The 15516-nt window shown below is 40.0% G+C and overlaps 1 long non-coding RNA gene across 2 annotated transcripts in view; it reads right to left on the bottom strand.

Moving 5' to 3' along the window:
- Positions 1-15516, bottom strand: part of LOC107723040 (uncharacterized) — a 74396-nt gene that overhangs the window by 28667 nt on the left and 30213 nt on the right. The window contains exons 1-2 of one of the 2 annotated variants that reach the window (XR_001637888.1): positions 8092-8194; positions 7434-8006 (exon numbers count right to left, since the gene is read on the bottom strand). This is a non-coding gene — a long non-coding RNA (uncharacterized LOC107723040). Of the gene's footprint in view, positions 1-7433; positions 8007-8091; positions 8195-15516 lie in introns of those variants that run through there. The other variant, XR_001637887.1, reaches the window with a different exon arrangement.

The following is a 15516-nucleotide window of genomic DNA, read 5'->3' as shown; positions in this document are numbered from 1 at the left end:
TTTTTTTTCACCATTGCATAAATTAAAAAGCCAAAATGTGCTTTTTACTGTTTTGTCTTGCTTTAAAATTACAAAACAACAATTTAAAAATATTTAACACTGAACATTTTTAACATTCTAGCAGACACTATACCAACAAAGCACAATTTTACTTAAAATTAATAAGTTAGTAAAATATTTTTTGGCCAACAGACCCCCTTCTTGAATCAGGCATGTACTCTAACTGTAAAGGCTCTTTCACACCAAGAGTGAAATTAACAAGCCTCAGGCTGAAGAAAATGCCTCTGCACTTATTCCCAATTTCCCTCAGCACCGGGACATAATCATGACTTCGTTTAGTTTGCAAAACTTTATTGATAACCCGACTGCAGAGTTCCTTGATATATGTAGAAAAGATTATTTATTATTCATCCTCAACACTGGCAGTACGCAAACAGGACTTCGTGTGCATCTAAGAGACTGAAAACCATTGGCTTCTCAGATTCTTGATTTATCGCTCATTGTTGTGTGTGCGTCTGCGGAGCCGCCACATGCCCACGGACCACTGCGCAGTCATGTCCTCGCCCGCAGCAGCCTATCATTACAGCCGTCATGCAGCAATCCCACAAGCCCCGACAGAGACCGACACACACCTGGAGGCCCAAACATCCTGTTCCCAGCGTGGGCCGCCGCACACAAACATGGCAACCCGTTCACAGGCATTATTCAAACCCTCTCTCCTGGCAAACCGCAAATGTTTTTCTGCTTTTGCATTTGTGCTCATTGTTGCTGTGCTTCATGTCTGTGCAGAGCCACGGTTGGAGGGCTCTGGGTGCCAGCTACCACAGGTGCTGCTCCCGTGGGCTAGAGCGAGAGAGAGCGAATATTGATACTGCCTTGTGTAAACATTTAACGCCTAAAGACTTCGGAACACAATCTGAATCTTCCTGTATTATTCACTGCGGATGACAGATTTACAGCTTTTCATCTTTAAGAAAACACGTTCGTTGTGGGAGCCTCATGACTACACCCAGCCTTACTGCACATCCATCTAAGCTCATCTGTCCTGCAACAGTGCAAGGCTGCGAATGCTTGAGATTCCTTGCCTTAGAAATGGAAACGGAAAACACATGTGGACACCCCTGCTAATCAATGGCTGCTCTGGTCATTTCTAAGGGAAGTAGTTCGTTTGAGTTTCCCTCTTTTCTTCGCTTTCAAATGGCTTGTAAAAGTGCCATGCGCATTTTACTTTCACTTTCAAATTAGCGGCAATTGAATTGCCGCAATTCGGCATCAAGCAATTGTTCGTTTGAGTTCTCCCTCTTTTCCTCTGCTTTCAAATAGCTTGAAAAAGCGGCGTGCACATTTTACTTTCACTTTCAAATTACCGGCAATTCGGCTTTGATTCAATTCAAGCAACAACAACAACATCAAACTCATAGAACTTTTATTAATAAAACAAATAAAATTTGCTTTTTTGCAAATTTTTTGTTCTGCGATTGGAGATTGAAAGTCAAAGTCATAATGAATTGTTCTCAAATACACACTAAGAAAAAAAATACTTTGAAACAATTTTCACTCAGAAATTGTTAGTAAAATTGCGTGTTAAATTTACATAATTTAAATGAATTAAAGCAACACATTGTTGAAGATTTGTCTTTTACTTAATTGTGTCCCATCTACATAAATACATAAAATTTAAGTTTACGTAACCTAGTTTACTTAACCTAAAATCATTTTTGTAATATTAACTGAAACTGGGCAGTGGATTTCTAGTTCCCAGCATGCTTTGTATAGGGCTGGATCAGGAAAGGTGATGCTGAAATTAAAGTGTTATTTGATGTTTTTGGGAAAAGACAAAGGCCTGTTTGTGTATAATGTTCAGTTATGTCGGGTATTTCAAATAATTTCTGTTTTGTCTAAGTTTCTGTGGTGAAGAGTAGCGCTGCGGTTAGGCTGTGGTGATAATGTATTGTATGGCTGCGCTAACATTAGTGAAAAGGCAACGTGAACTCTTACTGATCGTTGCAAATGTTGGCTATGCCAGCTACACTGGCTACTTTAATTGCATAATTATAATGTTACATAAAGTGCAATTATACAACTAAGTACTAAGTAATATTAATTAGTGCTGTCAAATGATTAATCGCGATTAATCGCATCCAAAATAAGTTTTTGTTTACATAGTAAATATATACAGTAAACACTCATATATTATGTATATATAAATTCAAACACATGCATGTACATATTTAGGAAAATGTTTATATATTAAATATATTTTAAAACATGTTTTGGATGCGATTAATCGCGATTAATCGTTTGACTGCACTAATATTAATTAACAACATGCACTTACTACAGTGTTTGGACTGGGTTTGGTTTAGGGTTAGTTTGTAATTACTGTTTATTGTTATGTACATGTAACATATGAAACAAAGACACTGTAAAATAAAGTGTTACCAAGAGTTGTGTAGTGTATCGACAAATGACAGGTTTTACCTAATTGCTATATAGTGGGTTATAGCTGTTAAATCTAGGTAGTCTTTACTCAACATCTGAGTAAACGGAGCGCACAACATTTTACTGAGTAGATTCTATAGGTTCGTTTTCACAGTGGAGCTACATAAAGATTCGTCATAATTCTTCAGCAGTCAATGTGATGATAAAAGTAAATAATAGCAGAATCTTCGTTTTGAGTGAACGAAAGCAATCCTTCCTGTGGATCTCTCTCAAAGCCGCTCCACGTACTCCAGTATCCAGAGCCTTGCAGGGCCTTTTTCCAGCCGAGAGCCAACATTTAAACAGAGCAAGCTTGGTGCGCAGTCCCACCCTGCTGCGTTCAGCACCATAACACACTTTAACAAGCAAACCTGCCTTTGATGCATGTGTGCTAACTGCAGCCCTGCCTGCCGGAGAGACTGCTCCACCTGACCTCAGTGTTTAAAACCACCCACACACACCAAATCCTCTTAGAAACAAGTCCTGAACCTTTCTGTCACAATGTGTGTGTTGATGCACAACTTCATCCATGTGGATTCTGGGACACAGGGCTCCTGCCATCATGGCTTGGATAAACTGCAGCAGGTCTCAAGTACAAATCAAACTGCAAAGAGAGGTGTCCCTGCTCCTGATATACATCCACTGACAGTGCAGTGCTGATTTATTCATAGTTATACCGGGATGGATTAGATCACAGACTCTCCTGTATTTAAACCAGAACTACTTTACTTCTAGACCAAATTCGTCTACTGCTGCTCCAGTTATTCATCCACAGGCTTACAAAATCCAAGGAACGATCACATTTGTGCACCTGAATTGGTAACAAAAACAACAGCTCCCTCGAATCAGTGAAATGAGAACTTACTTTCATGTCAAGAAATAGTACAGTACCGTATTGGCCCAAATATAAGACGACCCTGATTATAAGACGACCCCCCTTTTTCCAGATGTACCTTTTGGAAAAAGGCTTTTTAAAAACCAAATCTTGTTTTTTCTCAGTAAAACACATTTTGTCTTCAATTATTATCATATTGCATATTTTTCCTATTTTAATTTTTGTTTTGAAAGTATGGTAAAAACTGGTAAAATGTACCAACAATCACATTTTAAAAATATACACTTTTTGATATACCATTAAAAAAAAAAAAAAACGGTAGTCCATCTGAATTAGGACATTTAGGCTATCCATCTAATAGTAGCCTACCAAAATCTTATTAACAGTAGAAGTTAAATCTTACTGTAGTCTTCAGATCTGGGTACTGTCTTACGTTTTAAAATCACAAAGTGAGTTTGGTTCCATCAGGCTAACTTGACAGTCACGACTCATGCAGCTGTAAGGTTTTCTTTTTCTTTTGTTTTTACTCGCGATCTTTACAACACGCATTACATTACGTATTTCATGGCACACTCGTTTTATGCGTACTTGGCGCCACCTATTGTTGTGGGTGTATTATTGACATGTCAAAGTCTAGACCCTGAATATAAGACGACCGCATTTTTTCAAATGTATTTCCAAGAAAAAAAACGTCTTATATTCGGGACAATACGGTAAATAGTTGATTAGAATTTAGCTTTTAATTTGAGATTCTGCTACAGAACTGACCCTATTGTAACATATCCAAGTGAAACAGCTTCTAAAATTATATTATTAAATATTATGAGGGCACGTAAAAAAATAAATAAATAAAATAAAAAATTCCAGTGCTAAGATGATTTATTTATTATTAACTTCTTCCATCTTCCATGGAAAAAGCAAGAATTGTCCATTTTGATTTTATGCTAACTTTGAACTCTCTGCATGTGTTTTTAATATTATATTTATACATTATCTAAAGGCTACACAATATCGCCAAAAAAGTACAGTGGAAGTACGACGTCTGCATTCAATGGTATTTATACGGTACTCAAAAAACACCAAGGTATTACCATTGTACTGTACATGCACAAAAAAAAAAAAAAAGAACTAAATGAAAATAAGAACAAATAATCTAACTACAAGTAACAGCACAAATAAATAAACAGTGGGAAAAGATACAAATAAAATAAACAGTGCTTTTTTAGTTTTTTTAGGTAGGTCTAACATTAGTTTTTAGGTACAGAAATTGAATAAAGTTATCAAATGTAAAATAACATTGCATATTTGACTGTATAAATTAAAGATTAATCTTTATTAAAGTTACAGAAGTTATTCAATCAAGAGCAGTGAGAGATTTCCGTGTTGTTGCTGTTTGATTAACATTAAGAAAGTGCTGTCACTTTAAGAGAACGCACTGATCCAGTGCACTGATACTGTTTGTTCAGCCGACTATGTCTGCTAGGATACTCACAATGACGGGCATTTTGACATAATTTTTGTGTGAATTTGTCCATTCAAGCACAATACTTCACAGAGAGCTTAATATTTGCGCGTGTTCTGAGATGCGGGTTCACGCACTTCGGATAAGCGCACACACAGATCGTCTCACTGCGCGTGCGAGTTGAACTCTAACAAACCATATTACAGATGCATTGTCAGATTTAAGTTGAACCGGGGTCCTAGTGTATGCCGAACCGTGTGTGGAGAACCGTACGGTTTGATTGTTTACTGAAAACCGTTGCACCCCTAGAACTTACAGTGTTTTCTGCCAATTATGGTCCAAACAGCTTTCCACGTCGTTTCTTGCTCTGAAGATAAAATTAAAATGCAACTTTTTTCCAGGACAATACCGTTTAAAGTTGGGTGAAAGGGTAAATTTTTTAATTAGACAGTGCTACTTTCTATTGATACTAGAAGGGATTACAAAATTTTGAAAAAGAACTTTTCTGACTGAGATTTTTCACGGAGCTACCGAGATTTGGGATGAAACTTCACCAAAAAGTACTGTGGTGGTTCCATGGTACAGTGATCGTATAAGATGGTAACCATGTTACTGAATGACTACAACGTACCGTTTACTTCTAGGTACTTTAAAGACATCACACAATGGTACAGTACCAAAAAGAAGTATAACGATAAAGCAGCATCATTTTGCTGCCTACGGTCTGAAACAGCCTTCAGGTGTGAAATGTTGCCGAGGTAGGCACCTCTCATCTAGAACGGAGTTAATATCAGTTTTTATACATCCACCCCACACTTGGGGATTTTTGTGACAGGTAAGGAGAAATTCGAAGCCTTGAGGGCATAAGCGCTCTCGATGTACAATGGCCTGGTTTGTTTTTGTCTTTCCCATACAGTACGGCAGGAATGAGTACAGGGACATACCGCGGTAAAGGCGTCTGACTGTTATGAGAGGAATGCCGAGCTGATAGCTGTTAGGCATGATCAAACACGGCACACAGGTACGCCAGCGCTTCTCAGATAAAAGCAGCCCTGTCTTTACACATTTACTCCATTAAAAGCTTTCCATCATGACACACCTCCCTCCACGTAAAGCTACAAGACACATCTGTGTGTGAACAAGACACCTGATCTGCTAACAAGAGGCTTTCAGAGCAGAGACGGAGACGCAATGACGTGGACGCCATCAGCAAGAAAGACACACGATTGAGTTTTAGAGACAATTTTAGTCTGCCTCTCATAACGCACGTGCATCGCTGCAACAAGTCTACATGTTCTGCTGAAGAAAAGAGGAAGTGAAACGGAGACAGAGGCCACAGGTCAGACTGGTTCGATGTAGCAGCGTGTCTTTCAGAGAAAACGTGTGTGCCAGGACAGATGACAGGCATTTACACAAAGACAATGCACATACCTGTCTGTCACACACTCAATCACTTCCTGGTTTCACCCTAATTCAGCAGGTTTTATTTTTGGCTATCATAACAAATTACTGTCATAACTCAGCAGGTTTTATTTTTGGCTATCATAACAAATTACTGTCATAACTCAACAGGTTCTATGCATGTGAGCAGCAGTAGGCAGTAACCTCTCAGTGTATCTTACAAGCACATGTAGTCTCCTGTGATTTGAATTAACCTCATTAGCCATTTGATAATGCTAATTCCTGCCTTTTGGCACTAAGAAATGCCATTTAAGATAAAAGTTTTTTTTTTTTACTTTAGGGACAAAACTCTAAATAGTCCATGATATGTACTTGTTAGTGTATGATATGTACTTGTACAGATAGATAGATAGATAGATAGATAGATAGAGAAGATAAGATAGTAGAGTTTCACCCATTCCTTGCTCTCAAATCGTCCATCATCCTGCCTCGATATACAGAGCTATCATAAAGTACACAAGTAACTAACATGACCTTCCGTTAAACAGGAACAAAAACATAATTTGCTTTCATGAACAAAGTTTGTCTGAAGCTGACACCAGCGGTAAGAGTGAGAAAACTTCTTGACCTGTTCATATTGTGCTATCATTTCCTGGTAAAGTTCTTATCTAGTCCTTGTTCCCTTCTAGCAGGTTCCTCAAAGGTCTAGCTCAAACCCTGATCAAACTCCCCTACCTGTATTTTTGTAATAACTCCAAAGAGCTTGATTGGCTTGCTCGGGTGTGTTTGGTTAGGACTGGAGCTAAACTCTGCAGGGCACTGGCTCTCCAGGGCCAGATTTGGGGAACCCTGCCTTATAGTATGGCTTTGCTATTAAGGCCAGGTCATTACGCTGTCCATGGTGCTTAGCCGAGGGGTCATATTCCACAAAGATCGAAGGCTGTCCATTAAACAGGCCTCAAAATGGTCGTATAAGCAAAATACGTACTCGGTGTTAAATCCGCTAACTTCTTCCCTCCCTTTTTTCTCTCAAATAATACATAAATAAATACACATTTCAAGTGGTGACAGATCAGAATTGCAGCAGGCAGCAAATATTTCCCCCTCCCAAATACATGGCACATTAGTTCTGCATATTTAAACAAAAATATATTCCAAAAACACATTCAGCCCCTTCACGTATTTACCACATCTTTAAGCAGAGATCTGAAGAGGAAGTGACCTTTGACCCTTGAGGTGGGCTACTGTACTCACCCCATAACATGAGCCCGAGCTTGAAACTCGCACAGGGGCCCTCGGAGGATAACAGCCACCTTCGGAGACCGGACATGGGAAAGTTCCAGCCTATTAAACCAGGAGTCCCACGGAGAGGCTCATTTGGGGCTGGGAGAATGAGAATGCCGCACGGGAGAGGGGCAGTGAAATGGATCCGTCCAGACCGCTAATGCTAGAGGTGGGCAAAAGCAGCTAACCGGGTGTGAGGACACATGGTTTGAATTTGGTCCCGTGTCGTAACAGGAGGAGAGAGCCGACTGGCAGCAGAAACCCTCCGACGCTCGTTTCCTACTTCTGGAGAAAGACGATCCTTCCCTGCAAAGCCTTCTGTAGAGTTTCCCTATCCCTCCCCATCTCCTGAGTCCGCCACTCAAGATTATATCCAATCGGCTCGTCATCAGGCTGAAACAGAGCGGCCTTTGAGTGTCTGAAGAGGGTCCGAGCGAAGACATTCGGCCTCCATCACGAAGCCCCGGCCATCAGCTCGGGTGACAAGCACATCAGGGCTTTTCCTTTCTTCAGGAAGCGCGACGCAAAGTCAGGGTGGACCCACTGTGGCAAGGGCAGAAACAGAAGGGATACATTACTAACCCTTCTAGAAACTGAATCTGGCAGAGTGAAAAACAGATGCACATACGTTTGGGTAAATGACAGATCTGTTGCGGAGAGATAGAGCGTCTCAATCGACATTTAGTGAACTTAAGAAATATTCCAAATTCCAGCTTCAGTGCTGCAGCCATTGAAGCTGGTAGCCCAAGACAGTGATTTCCAAAGCACCTTTTGCATGTCTCCTTGATCAAACACACCTGATTCAACTCATCAGCTCATTAGTAGAGACTCCAAGACCTGAAATGGATGGGTCAGGGAGATACACAAAATGCGTACTACTGGGGAGGGGCCTCCAGGAATAGGGTTGGGAAACACTAGCCTGCAGAGTTTTTAAAGATTTATTTTTGGCATTTTCAACTTTATTATGATAGCACAGATCAGAACTGACAGGAAGCAAAGTGGAAGAGAGATAGGGGGCGGGATTGGGAAAGGTCCTCGATTTGGGATTCAAACTCGGGACGCCCAAAGCGCAACGGCACTGTATGTCGGCATGCTGCCTACATGGTTATCAGCGACGAACTGGCCTGCAGAGTTGGAACAGTTCTTTTAACTCAGAGGTGTCCAAACTCGGTCCTGGAGGGCCAGTGCCGGTTTAGGTTCAACTTGCCTTAGCACATCTGCCAGGAAGTTTCTAGCATGCCTAGTAAGAACCTGATTAGCTGGTTTAAGGTGTGTTTAATTGGGGTTAGAGATAAACTCTGCAGGACACTGGAACAGGATTGCATGCCCCTGTTTTAACTTCATTTGATTTCTATCCTTTTAACCAGTTTTATTGATAGGTTCAGTAGAAAGACAAGATAGGAAAATTATGACGAGAGAACAGGATCGAGTAATGTTGTCACCAACTCTTGCACCACGGCTAAATAAGTTGAAGCACACCTGGCCTGTGACTTTTCAAGTGATCCTGAAGTCCTTGATTAGCTGGTTAAGGTGTGTTTGATTAGGGTTGGACCTGAACTCTGCAGGACAGTGGGTCCCCAGGAGCAGGGTTGAAGATCTATGGGTTGGAGCACCTGCAACTGCTTGACCAGAGATGGGCAAGTCCAGTCCTGGAGACCTACTGTCCTGCATAATTTAGCTTCATCCTCAATCAAATACAGCTGAAAAATCTAACCCAAGTCCTCACTAGAAAATTACAGGCAGGTGTTCAATTAGGAATACGACTAAACTCTGCAGGGCAGTGGCGCACTAGGACTGGACATGCCCACTTAAACCAGCAGAAAGCTCAGCTGAGACCACGAAGCTCAGATGAGTTTTTGAACTGTAGGAATTACCACAATTACCTGACTCGCACGTTTTGTTTCATGCACATTATGCAAAAATAATCTTGTGTTACTAAACCTTTATCAGTAGTAAGGTATTCTATCAATAAGTATTATAGGAAATATCAAAGACTTTGTACTGCTGAAGCCACTGCCATGTTAGTTTTAGTTCTTGCAGGAGAAAGGAGGAGGAGGAGCTTTCAGAAAATTGGCAGCAAGGTGAGGTGGCCATTGAGTTAAAATGAAGCATTACCACAGCGGGTGGGCAGGTGGCTGAGGAATGTACTAGTTAAATTCACATACAGCATACAGTACAGTAGAGAGCTAAACACTGATGAACTGTTAGGAACCTACACACACGAACACATCTGAGTACTTCTGCACACCATCAGTGCCAAGTCAAACCCATTGCTGGCCTGATCCTAAACCGGGTTGAACTGGATCCTGGCACAGCAGAATCTTCACCCTTGTCTCAGTTACACTGTCTCTGTGCTTTGCATGTTCAACAAGATGCAGCACGCTCATTCTGAGCTTATGAAGAGGTGGAAAGATTAACTTTATTTTGAATTCCTTCCTCTTAATATAGCAATTACCCCCCTCGTCCCACCTCACCGCAGCACCGGGCCTGTTCCCAACATTGAGAGCATTTGTTTTGTACACAGAAAGCATTTCATGCTTACTCTCCAAAAATCCTAAACTTCAGAGCAGCATGGCTCTACTCATTTCTGACGACTGCTGCACAAAACGCAAGCCATTTCCACAGTGCAGTGCAAGAATGTGCTCTAGTCTAGTTCTCAAGGAATAAATCATTATGTGTCTCATTTTAAGCTTGTCTCAGTTACACTGTCTCTGTGCTTTGCATGTTCAACAAGATGCAGCACGCTCATTCTGAGCTTATGAAGAGGTGGAAAGATTAACTTTATTTTGAATTCCTTCCTCTTAATATAGCAATTACCCCCCTCGTCCCACCTCACCGCAGCACCGGGCCTGTTCCCAACATTGAGAGCATTTGTTTTGTACACAGAAAGCATTTCATGCTTACTCTCCAAAAATCCTAAACTTCAGAGCAGCATGGCTCTACTCATTTCTGACGACTGCTGCACAAAACGCAAGCCATTTCCAAAGTGCAGTGCAAGAATGTGCTCTAGTCTAGTTCTCAAGGAATAAATCATTATGCGTCTCATTTTAAGTTCTTCTTCCTCATTGTGATTAATTTCTACTGAAGTGTGGATCTAGATCAAATCAGCAGAGCTCAGGTTTTACCTTTAACTCGTCATGTGAGAGATCACTTGATAGAAACTCCACTTGCGGAAAGAAATGTCCATTTGTTGTATTTCTCAAAATATCTGAACGTCATGAGTGGGAGTCAGGGCTGGAGTGGAGCCCATTTCGAGCGCAGGAGTTTCATGCCCAAGGACAGCTCCTGTTACACCCTCTATCCCACGCTTACCATTTTCTTAGCAGTAGAAGAATTTGGATAAATGAAAATGATCCTGTTATATATTACCCATAAGTTTCTACAAAAACAAAGATAAATAACAAATAATTATGCAGTCAATCATATGAACAGGCCAACTGCACAAATGAAAATGACTGTAAATATAAATTAAAAGTCAAATTCAAATGACTGAGAGCGTAATATCTGTTGTGGCACCCAAGTGGTGGGAGTTTGGGTGTACGAGCACCCACTGACACTGTCTGTCATTGAAAATAAACTAGACACTTACTCTTGCTGTGTGAAACTGCCTTTGTGTCAAAGTGGCACTGGCAGCCCAATTTATGGACGACCCGCCGGGAATTCTCCTAATTAGCCACTCTAAGCCTGGGGGAGTAAAGACGACAGGATTTTTATTTTGGGGCGAACTATTCCTTTAAGTATTTTAGCACAGAGCCCGAACAAGACGTGCAGAAAGAAAATGTAAATATTGTGGCCACAAATCAAGGATTTGTTCCCTTATTTTAGTTAAATTGTCGCCAAGCCGTTCTTATTCGCATTTTTAGCACTCGACTCTACTGTATTTCAAGTCCCAACCTGCCTGATAAATACTAAAACTTTCTTGGGAGAGGAAGTTATTCTGATACCCGGTTTTGTTTTTACAAATTTGCATGCTTGATCCCAAGTCTTCTCCGGCCAAAATGAGTCTCAATTCAATAACTTACATTAACGAAAGTCCAAGAAAATCAACCAAACAAAAAGGAAATGAATTCTTAAATACGGCTGGCTACTTTGGATTACCTTCCTGTCAACTGGGTAAAAATATCTCTTAGAAGTGAAGTGAAGGGAGCGAGAGTCTCTCTGCGATAGCTCCAACACAAACCCTGTGCAATCTGGCACTATCGAGGTACTGATCCCTTGGGTCGGTCGCAGGAAGAACCCCGCAGCGGGGATGCTGAACTTCCTCTACCATTGACCTCTCACACACACATAGCCGTCTTCCCATTTATCTATGTAGTTTTTAATATTAACACTATTCTGCTGTGCACACTAAATATAAATACAAACTTTGGTGACATCTATAAAAACAAAAAACGGCACTAAACAATGACACAGGAAGCAGGGCCGCCCACAGTCTCTCAAGCAAGACGGGTGAAAAGTTGAAGCTTGTGAATGTCTTGATTTACAGGTGTGCTCCGTTTCAGCTTACAGATTTTGTTGTGTGCACATTAGTTGTAATGCAAGATGTAAAATGTTCAGACGCATGGCAGTGATCTAGACTTTGTAACTGAATGCGTTTCCTCTTCCACACTTATTTTCAAGCTCAGAGACAGTAAAAAAGGCAGCATTTCTCACCATCCCAATTTTTTTTTAAAGCTTCTGACTGTGATTTTTACATTGTCTCAGATTTGAACTAATTTTTATTATGTTTGAACTTTGCCGTGGTCCTTCCCTCTCTTCTTTTTTGTCTGACTCTCAGATGAACTGCTCGTCACAAACACTAAACAATAGTGTCATTAAGCAGCGCGGCCGCAGAGACGCGTAATTAGGTTAAAACAAAGTGGAAACTCCGGTTCCAGGGAAAGTCCAGAGTTGTTGCGACTGTCAAATGAAAACTGAGCTGCATCCATTTTTGACAGATTGGTACAGACGGGGTAATTCAACACAGTTTTTTGTCCATGCTTTCCATGTGCACATATCATATTCAGAAGTGCAAGCATCAGAAGAAAAGGCCCTTTCCGTTCACAACAATGACAGAACTGTTCTCAAGGCTTTATGTAATACAAAGGCCTCTACGGGGGGTGCGGGGAGAAGCACTTTAATGTGCCACTGCCTCTCTCTTCCTTCCAGCATGGAGAACACACACTTCCTGCAACATCTGACTCACTGCCGCCACACAACACCTGCATGATGAGGAAGAGAAGATAAAAACCAGGAGCTTCAGCGATATCATCCCATCTGTACGCCAAGTCATTTGCATTTCAGTAAACAGATCCAGCATGACGCTGGGAGAAAAAGCTGAAAGGTTTACAGTTCCAGTTATGAACTGGCAAAGCTAATTCGGTCTGCAGTGTAAACGAGAGAAACACCGAATCAGCCGTTTACCAACACGAGAGATAATGGCTGAGAAATAAACGCGCTTTATTAGAGACGTCGAGAGCGTTTAATGTCAAAATACATCAAACTGTTAATCGAATGAAGATGGGCGACCGGGACGCTTTATTCTTCACACATTTGTGCAGCAGATGTCTCCAGCACAGCAAATCATGGTTTGCTTTTTGCCCAACAGCAAAATGGATCACATGTTTTTATGACAGTTCATACATGGATAGAAACAAACAGACGTCCTCTGGGAGAAAAAAAAAACTGAACTGAGACCTCAGCATGGAGACTGTTTGCAGGAAGGATCTGGGCCTTTTAGTCACTGCGACTGCTCGAGTTGGGACAGACGGGGATCCGTGATATATATTGTTATATTGAATTTTATGGTATATCAAAAATGAATTAATTGAAATAGGCTTATGGTCCAGTTTGTCATATGCACTGTTAATGCAAAATTTATGGAAATCCAGAGAAAAGATTACAAATAACCTGCAGGGAAAGATGAAGTGATAATAAAGATAAAAACATAAATAATATAAAATAGCATATTATTACTACTTGAAATAGCCGATTCCAATGTGAATATCTGTTAAACTGTAATTGCTTGCTATGATAAAAGCTGAATTTTCAGCATCATTACTCCAGTCTTCAGTGTCACATGATCCTTCAGAAATCATTCTAATATGCTAAATTGATGCTCAAGAAACATTTCTGATTATTACCAATGTTGAAAACAGTTGTTTTTGTGGAAATCGTGATGCTTTGTTTTTCAGGATTCTATTTCAACATTTATTTAAAATAGAAAGTATATATAAAAAAAAAAATTACTGACCCCAAACTTTTCTTTTAAACAGTAGTCTATCTAACAACAATCATTAAAATATACATTCATTTAACGCCATTTCATGGGGGGGGTATAGCTATATTTAGTGTATAACAAAAATACACTAAAATTACTGTATATGACTACTAAATAGGGATGTAACAATGCACCCCGAGCCGGTTGAAAATCAATACAAATATGTGACAATTCAAGTTGTTTAAGATGTTAAACGAATCGTGATACATTTGGGGGTGGGACTTTAAATCAGTGTATCACTGAGGAGAACTGACTGTCTTCAGAAAAGTTTAGATGGTATTTTCTTTTCATATTGCCTCTGTATAATGTATATTAAAGTAGTGTTCATAACCGCAGCGCTGGTTAGTTTACAGCGTCAAACAAGGAAACACTATATTGTTGCTGTTCCATAAGCGCCACCTGCTGGCAGAGTTAGTTTTAAAATTTAATTTAGTTTTGTTTTTGCAGCATTTTGTCCAATCAATAATGAAAGGATGCCTTTTCATTTATAATTTGTCCTAAATCTCATTTGCAGCTGTTCCATAAGCGCCACCTGCTGGCAGAGTTTGTTTTAAAATTTCATTTAGTTTTCTTTTTGCAGCATTTTGTCCAATCAATAATGAAAGGATGCCTTTTCATTTATAATTTGTCCTAAATCTCATTTTGTTCAATCATTACATCCCTACTACTTAAGTGATTCAGAGTAGTGAATGCTCTTCTTTTCATGTTAATACAGGTTCTTTGATTAAAGTTTACACTGCAAGGCAGTTCTCTTCACAGAGCACACATGTGCAAATACCCAAAAAACAGCAGCAGCTGTCCGTCAGTACTGATGTGAGTCGATACTCTGCTCTACTGACACTGCAGAAAGACGGGTATTGTTACATTTTAGTACTAAAGTACTAGTATATTTGACATTCTTAAGACCAACAGCTTGTGTGTCAGTACACTTGATGTCAGTAAGAGTTCATTTGTTGTAATAGCCAGGCTCCCATATGTAAATAAAGCCAAACATCACTCCTGTCTGCTTAGATAGGCACACTTCAGAGGAAAACATTAATAGACACACCAATAAAGCACAATCTCTATCTTCTCTGGACAGTTTCTACGCACATGAAGGAGATCAGACAGCCAAACAGAGAAACTGAATGTCGTGATGATGAGTTCAGGAAGCTCAAACACAGACTCGTGGTCTGAAAGTGACCACAGACACATATTGTGTCCAGCTGAGGTGAGAGGAAGACAGAGAGAGAGAGGGACGTCCCATGGACAGAGGGCCTCCAACATAAACACACAGGAGCCAGTGCTGCGGTTATGAACATGAACGAGTCTGTGCCAACACTACAGATACACACAAACACATTACCATGCAATGTACTGACAGTTCCCATGATTGTAGATCAAAAACTGAAAATAACACTGATACGAATTTGTTTCTGTCGCTCAAACAGTAGCATTTTAACCCTTGGACAATGCATCCCATGTTAATAGGGCTGTCAAAATGGCTGAAAAACTAAATTCGAATTTTGTACTTAAATATGATCAGTATTCAAATTTAAAATGCGTAATTTCAGTTAGGGGGAAAAAAAGCTTTTGGTTTCTCTCCCGAGGCCACAAGAGAGCGCATCGAGCAAAATATTAATAATGCACGTTTATTCAAAGCAATAAAATAACATGACATCTGTAAAAAAAAAAAAATTGCATAATGTTTAAAAACCAATTATAATTAATAAAGTTGCTTAAACAATTAGAAAAGAAAAACAGCACCATGCATGTATGTATAGTTTAATACAAAGGACCGAAAACCAATCACAA

The sequence above is a fragment of the Sinocyclocheilus rhinocerous genome, unplaced genomic scaffold (assembly GCF_001515625.1).
Source record: "Sinocyclocheilus rhinocerous isolate Xijiao unplaced genomic scaffold, SAMN03320098_v1.1 scaffold2259, whole genome shotgun sequence".
Classification (NCBI taxonomy): Eukaryota; Metazoa; Chordata; class Actinopteri; order Cypriniformes; family Cyprinidae; genus Sinocyclocheilus; species Sinocyclocheilus rhinocerous.
Note: the sequence above shows the minus strand (reverse complement) of the source record. Positions and strands in the feature narration are given on the sequence as shown.